Source organism: Chelonoidis abingdonii, chromosome 20, assembly GCF_003597395.2.
Source record: "Chelonoidis abingdonii isolate Lonesome George chromosome 20, CheloAbing_2.0, whole genome shotgun sequence".
NCBI lineage: Eukaryota > Metazoa > Chordata > Testudines > Testudinidae > Chelonoidis > Chelonoidis abingdonii.
The window spans coordinates 23,239,626-23,248,045 of record NC_133788.1 but is presented as its reverse complement, the minus strand read 5'-3'; the positions used below and the strand labels follow the sequence as shown (position 1 = coordinate 23,248,045).

The following is an 8,420-nucleotide window of genomic DNA, read 5'->3' as shown; positions in this document are numbered from 1 at the left end:
CGGATGGCGGCCCCCCGCCAATGGCAGCCGCCGGGCGGCAGGCGCGGCCCTTTGTTAGCGCTGCCCCAGCGGCGGCTCGCTCGGCCGGGCCGCACCCAGGGAGCGGGGCTGAACTTCCATCCCTTCAGCGGGACTTTTCTCCCGTGCCCGGAGCTGCACACAGCACACGCCCGCCGCAACGCCTCGGGGCTGGCTCCCAGCACGGCCTCTGAACCACGGCCCGAGGAGGCAGACTCCTTCGCTGGGGGCCCCCGGAGGGAGGTGCCCTCTTGCATGGCAGGAGTTTAACAAGAACAAGAGTTCACTGTTTAAAAGTGAAAGCCTTGATGCTGTAAAGATACCCCTCCCAGAGCCACATCTGCGCTGATTTGGTACACTACTGTTTCCTTGCGTCTGGGGCCAGACGGCGCCTTGGGGGCTGCCCCTACTCACAGTGCTCCTGGGAGACTGAGCCGACGCTCTCAAGACGACAGTTAGACAACTCTTCACTGGGGAATTACTCAGAGGGAAAAAGGGGCTGAAAACCACAACCTGGGGGAGATTACAAACCTGTCCCATTCCCTTCCAGCAGGCAAAAGTAGGGGAAACCCTTCCTTCCCTCCCACTCATCCCCATACACACCAAAGAAGGGTAAAGTAGCAGAGACCCTCCTTTCTGGCAACATTCAGAAGGTCTGGAAGGAAGGGTGCAGACTCCTCTTCCAGCTTAGTGAGGGGGGCACACACTATTAGCCAGAACTGATACGAAAGCTGCAAGCAGAGTCCCTGAATACCACCTCAGTGGCTACCCCAGCCTTTTCCTGCTTCCAGCCACCAGAGATGACAAGAGGTCTGGGCTCTGGTCCTTGCTCACACTCTCATCTTCTGTATCCCTCTTTATGGCTGGTAAGGTTTAGGCCTCTGGCTGACACACTTCATTTTATCCATACAGATGGGAGGGGCTGCAGAGTGAGCCAACCCCCAACAGCTGGGCGCACTGGGATCTGGAGCATGAGGTTAAAACACAGCTTAAGTTGGGCCTGGCTGACTCCCCCTTAATGACAGAGGGGCATCCAGGCCAATCCTGAGCAGAGGTGCAATCCATTGGGTCACAACAGTTGGAGTAGCAGAGAATCCAGACTAACACGACTACCCCTCTGATACTTAACAGTTGGAGTAAGGATCTGGGCTTATGCCCACAGACCAGAGCCCCCACTTAGGCATGAATTTTTCATTCTATTTCTTTGTATAGAGTGGTTTTCATTTTAGTTCATGTTATTTCACATTCGCAAAAAAACGCAAGATTGTATAAATAAGCATCCAACAAATGTTTCCAATCTTGTGCATTACACAGGAAGGGACTGAAGGTTCAACTTCATTAACATTAATAGGAGACTTGGCCTGAAAAATTGACTTCAGGGTAATATGATCAGTGCTTTTAAAGAAGCACACAGAAATTTTTCCCAATTATGTATCTTATTTATAGTAAAATATAGTGATCAAGGCAGAAGCTTACATCTTGATCAATAGATGCAAAGGAAAACAAAATTGGTCTGTTATTAGAGTCCACTGGAAATTAAAGTATACTATACAATTGTAACAGTTAAAGATGACAATTTTGTAATGGTTACTTTGTTGATTGCCAGTGCTTTCTAATTGTTCAGCCTACTCTTTCAGTCCTAATTTGACTTGTCAAATTAGGCCTCCTGCTGGGAAGTATTAAAATTGCAGTCCCCCATTGAGACAAACTACCTGTTTCACTAAACAGATATTAATCAGTAACGCATTCCCAAATAAATGCTTTACATTCTTTGACACTGTCATTTAGTAAACATTTAGGAAGTTTAATTATTGGAGTTCTTAAAGCACTTCATAGTAACACAGCTGATGCATTAAAAGGCTTCCATAAATACTTTTATCAGCTCTAATCTTCTCACAAAACCTGAGGACTCCAATAATGCTCTGCAATTCTATAGCACCTTCCAACAATAATTAAATCATCTTCAACACTCCTGTGAGATATGATCATATTGTACAGCTGGAGGACCAGAAGCACAAATAGATGAATTGCACAGTCACGAGGGGCTGAGTACTTCAGGTCCCACGACGTCAAAATATGGGGTTTAGAATCTGGAAATCAGGGTATGTTCCCCTCTCTACCACTGGACTTGTGGAGAAGGTGCAGAGAACTACACCAGGTCCAAACTCACATGCCCAATGCTATACAGTGAGTCAGTGACACAATGAGAACTGAACTCTAACAGACAAAACTTCCATACCTGTGCATTAATCATTAAACTGTAAGTGAGTGTTATAATGGGAAGTTACTCCTGCTTAATTTTAGTTTTGATATATTTGCAGGTAGCTGGAGGACAAATTTATTTTAAGTTTTCTTTGAAGTCAATGTGATTTGTTGAAAAACTTAACATGTATAAAATTAGTTCAGCATTTCTTAAAACACTACTGTAACCAACAGTTGGAATCTATAGCAAATATATGATGCATTATCTTTAGGTATAGTCACTATGTACCATGTGCATAAAAATAGAGTTTTAGCTGGGCCTTCAAAAGCTACAGTTAATTTTTTCCAGCTCCAGGTGTTCTTGACAGACTTAACTCTGAAAGCTTACATGTGCAAACTCATCTAGATTAAATAAACACATCTTGCACGATTACTTAACTTTTTCAAAAAAGTTAAGGAAATTAATGCTTCCCCCCCACTCAAAAAATATTCTCAAGTCCTCTGTATGACAGTACGATACCAGTAACAAATCAGGAAGCTATATATTCTTTAAATGGTATATAATATTGGGAAGGACACGATAGTTTCCTCCCAGTAAGAAAAAGCAAAGTCAAGAGTAGTATTTTAACTGGTAACCAAGACATCTCTACCCACTCTACTCTATTTGTACTAACAAAATTAAGAGATCAGAGTGCTTCATACAGATAATTTTTTTCATACAATAAACATTACACTCTGTTCATGCCCTTATCAGATCATTATGCATAAGCTGATTTCTCTGTCACTGTGCCATAGTTCTAACAGATCAAGGTTTTCCTGCATAAACTGTTCAGGGTTCTAGGAGGATCTGTGAGACCTTCCCTGAGAAGTCAGAGTCACAGCACTTTTTGAAAGACTGAGGAAGAAACTCCTTTGTCCTAGCCTATTACATCTCCCAGAACAGGTTGTCAATTTGAAGGATGTGTATAAGATCACATAATGGCTACCATATTTTCTTACACAGTCACTGCACTTCCAGCATCAAACTCAATGGTATGAGATTTTAATTGAGTATTTATGTGGAAAGTCCCAGCGGTGTAAGACATAGCTTAAGCGAAAAAACAAACACACTAAACATTTTTTAATACGATTTTCACCCAGACACCAAGTTTTATGCATTTTCATAGGAGATACTACAACAGAATAAAATCAAATTTAATTGCCTTTTAAAAACTGCAACAGCTACTTTAATTTTGTCAACAGCAGTAAGTTATTCAGAAATCAAACAGTTCACATGCTAGTGCAAAATGACAAGTAAACAGAGCAGAACACATTCAAGCAGAATATAAACCCTACATATGAAAGGCAATTTTTCTTAAACATGGTGCACAGCCTTTTTACAAATGTTACAAATAAACTACCAAGATGCAGGCACTCTAAACCTTAATCTTCATTAATCCTGAGATGTCAGACAATTCTGGAACATCAAGGGAGGGGAAAAAAAAAACTACTGATGGAAAAACACCTTGCCAAATTGGCCCATGTTAAAATAATGGCGTTTAATAACTGGATGCAATTTCTCTCACACATTAGATGATAGTATTAAGAATGCTACAGTACTTCTTTCCTCCACTACTTTTAATTTAGTTGAATGGTTGTAATTTATATTATACACGGCACTTAAAATTCCTCAGGCTCTCATTTTTTTAGTGTGCAACTTTACTCATTCTTAGCATGTATGTGGGAAGCCAGTTTATGCTATGAAGGTAATTATCTATATGTTGAAGATTGGTGCCATCCTTATATGTGGGAATATACACCAAAATATTCTATTTACTAATCATACTCATTTTTAAAAAGTTATTACATTCCCAAAATATTAAAACGAGCACTACTGAGGTTTAATCACAAATTTAAATCATATGTAATTAGGAACATTTTAATGTTAAGAAATTAGAAGTCATAACAAATCTTGATCATCAAAAGCATCACCCAGTAAATGCACAGAAACAAGGAATAATTAGAACAGGTATAAAAGATTTCCCAAATATTTCTCTAGCCTTGGATAGAAAACTGGATTCCTGGAGAATATTGGGAGAAATCTTGTAAGAACAAAATGAAGTTTTGCCACTGAGAAGCTACAGACCAGAGCAGAAGGATTTCAGAACTGAATGGGAGTAAATATCTACAATTCCTCTAAAAAAAAATGCTTTCAAAGTAACCTATTTCAAAACAAGTAATTTCTAAATCCAAACGTCCAAAGCCTTTACAGTACGAGGGAAAAAAAAAGAAAAAAGAAAAAAAGAAGTGGTATGAACAGAAAGAACATGGAAAATTGGTTAGAGATACTTTTGTTAGCCTGCTTTGGCCTTTTCATGTGGTTGGTTTTCATAGATATTAGCTCACAAGTGCTCACAGCTGCGGGGAATTTAATATTAAAGGAGATATGAATTAAGAACTCTAGTAAGAACACATTATCAACTATGTACAGATGAAAAAAATGAAAGCCAGCATCCTGGAAGAATTTCCAGTAGTTGAAGATAAACACTAAATAAATAAGAGTAAACCTCTGAATTGTGAGCAATTTGGCAGACTTAAATGAACAACCAAATATCCTCTCAGCACTGAAGCCAATGCTTTCTACTTGTATTTAAAATGGCACTGTTCTCAAAAAGCACTGGAGGACTTAGTTTCCATGCAATCCTATTATCTCACAGAATTGAGGGGATAGGGGGTTGGGGAGGGCACAGAGGGTGAGCAAATACAGCCATAAAGAAGGAATACAATTATAACCAACATAAAGCCAACCCTCAGATGGTTCTAAACATAATTTTTCATCAGTTAGGGGAGACTGCATTCAGTCCATCATCTGATTATTACAGACATAAAAACAGAAAAGAAGGAACCTTAAGATTGGTGCAATTTAAGAGACAGTACCAAGAGAAACAGACAGAACAAATGGATGTTTTAAAACCATTGACGTGGCTGAATCGAAAAGCAACTGGGTAATTACAAAGGACTGCCCTTTCCAGATATTAAGGATGTATGTTGTTCCACTGCACATTTGCCACAGAATACAAGCAGTGGAAATTTACCTCAGAAATTAGTAACACTGACTCACTTTTAAACTCATATGATGCTCTTTCCATTCCACAGTAATTCTTATTTAATATGACTATGGCTTAACTTGAAACTTGGTCTTAAAATAAAGATAACACTGGATTATAAACTGTCTTCTGGAAAGTGCTGTATGCTGTAGAGACAACACAATATCCATAAAGGATAAGACTGCAATATACAAGTCATCTCAAATGCATGCTCAAAGTTTTGAGTGTGCAAGCAAGAATATGGATGGCATGATACAGCAAGTCATGTTGTTATACAATGGTAGCAGAGAATGGAAAAAACCCATTACTGAATACCAAAAAGACAAATATGCTCTCTGATGAAAACAGGTAAAAATACATGAAAACAATGAGCTTTTCAATCATTGTACCTCTGGAGGTTAGTCATTTTGCTCTGCCAGGAACCCCATGCCCACCAAACAAGAGATTATTTGTGGGGAGCTGAACTTGGTTATTATCTCAGCAGAACATCAAAAAGTAGTTTCTCTCTTCTCAGTACAACACATTACAGGTTACATGAGAAGTAAGATTCCAGGAAAAAAAATTGATACTGGACTCACTATGAATAGCAAAGCACATAACTCCACCTACTTCCACTTGCTCTCACATAGTTCGAAAATTAGAAATAATCAGAATCTTACTGGAAACAATATACAGCATCTTAATTGGGCTGCCTGTACTAAATGTGTCAGCAACATATCACTTGGCAGATCATTTTCTGACCTACTGGTTTTAAAAAAATAAAAACTTTATTTTAATGGTTAACCTTTTTCTTTGTAATGCTACTACTTTAGCCATTGTGACAAAATAAGAGTTTGAAAACCAATATAATTTCAATTTTTACTTTCACTGCAGACTTAAGGACACTGAAGATTTGTTTCACTCACTGAAGACAATCTAACACGTACAATTCTATTAATAAGAATAGGAACATGCTTAATAAAATCCTACCTAGAACTATGTCTAAGATTAGAATTTATAGTGTTACATTTATAGTAAATACAATTCCTAATAAATTGTCCTAGACTAGATCCACCTATTAATCTATTTAGGTGTTTTGATTAGTTATTTATATAATGTATATGGATGTATTTAAATTTCATTGTTCTATATTAAAAGAGCACAGCACAGTTCTTCAAATTTTACAGAAGCTATTCTATCTTAATTTGGGTCAACCACAGTAGAACATGCCAATATGGAATATTGTATTGAAAATCTCTCCTGCCCACTCCCCTCCAAAAATAGATAAAGCTAACCAATCAAGACTTATTTTATGTCAAAAGCAGACCTTAACTAATTAAATTGTGCCATTCAGGAGTTATTCCACAAACCAGGATATCTGTATTTTTTCACATGTTCTGGAGAAGCTAATTTTCAGATATGTGATAACAAGATTCTGAATATTATGAGCACAAGCAATTCATCCCTGTGCACAAGAACAGAAGCAGGTTTGTAACAAGGTTATCTGAAATACAAAATGAAGAGGAGGCTCTGAAATAATGGATATCATCCTACCAGTAGTAGAGAAATGGTGGCAGTAAGTATTCGATCCCCTGCACCTCAGTAGTTTTTAAAAGATGCATGTTTCAAAAAGCATTGTTACTAACACCAAATATAACACAGCTTTTGAAAAGGAAAGTAGTATGAAGACTTAGCCTTCACAAAGACTGAGCTGAAGAACACATCAATCTGTCATATTCAAATTCATGTGGTGCCAGGCAAGCATAACTGTCAGAACTAATCTCACTAGCATAAGTCAGTATTAGGAATAGCAATAAGACTCTTTTGGGAGAGGTTATCTTTCTTATGAAGAATGTTATCCAAACTCCTCTCAAACAACAGCATGCAATTAAAAATATATATACTGCATACACCCACATACAGATTGCTAGGCTTAAAAACTATTACCGGGAAAGTTAAAAATACCACTGGGAAAGGGGAATATTATCCCACCCCCCTGCCCCAGTACAATTTGCAAATATTAATCCCATCAATTTACAGTGTGCAAAAAGTTTAATATACTTGTGAAGTGCTCTGAAGATGAAAGGCACTGTAGGGGAGATTGTGAAACCCTTATTCATATTACATCATGAGTAATCCCAGAAAGTCAACTGGCCTATTTATAAACTCAGGTACTACTCAGTGTGTTAAATATATCTCAGTGTGGACCTATATAAAGTATTCAATTACACCAGATATTACAATCATCTGTGGGGAAAAAAATATGCACTTTAAACATTTATCTAGTAACCCGAGCCATTTGATCACTAATCCCTTGATAGACAAGATTTTGGGATATGTTCTCAGTGGCATTTCTGGAATTTCCATAAAGCCCAGCATGTGGACTGAGTGGTCCTTGGAGTAACTGAGTCAGGCAGGAAACACAAGAAGGTCCCCAAAAGTCCATTTTGCATCCTTACATTTTTACTTTGAGAAAGTTTATGGACTATATTATCCACGGGGTAAGACTAAATGATCACAATGGTCTGTCTGGCCTTGGAATCTTTGAATCTACCAACCTGTTAAATGAGTTATTTCTCTCACTATTAGAGTTGGCCCAGCCACTAAGAGAGACAAAGCAATTTATGGAAAATGCAGAATGTCTTGGTTGTGTGGATCAGTTGGTGGGTGTTGGGAGTCATTTGCTCTTGCACCCTCATGAGCTGTCCAAAAATGACCAGAAGTCAAGAGTGGAGGAGAGGTTGATGAGAACAGAAAAAGCAGAGTGACAGAAAAACACAGTACTCAGTAAAGAGGAACACATTGCAGACCTTAAATCCCCCATGCCGTCATGAATGTGAATACGGAAGAGTAGACATGCTAAGGCATGTGCACATTTCACAGCAGGCTGCATTTCTGGAAAATATAGATACTTCATGATTTGAAAGAACCTTATTTCACCTCTTGAAACTCTCCCTCAGCAACAATCGCCAAAGCAAATGTAGGTAAATAGGTATCTACTAGATGAGAACTTTAAACAAATTAAACTTGCTTGCCTTACAATTATAGAAAACATATACAACTAGAGAAAAACATTCGTAAGTGGGCATTAATCAACCTCTTTTTTCAAATGTTATTAGCAGACACACTTTTGGC

General features: G+C 38.4%; 1 long non-coding RNA gene across 1 annotated transcript; it reads right to left on the bottom strand.

Moving 5' to 3' along the window:
- Positions 1-3,423: 3,423 nt before the first annotated feature.
- Positions 3,424-7,369, bottom strand: LOC142047980 (uncharacterized). The gene is made up of 2 exons (XR_012657323.1): positions 5,430-7,369; positions 3,424-5,392 (listed from the first exon to the last, which is right to left on the bottom strand). It is a non-coding gene; the product is annotated as an uncharacterized LOC142047980 (long non-coding RNA).
- Between the last annotated feature and the right edge of the window lie 1,051 nt (positions 7,370-8,420).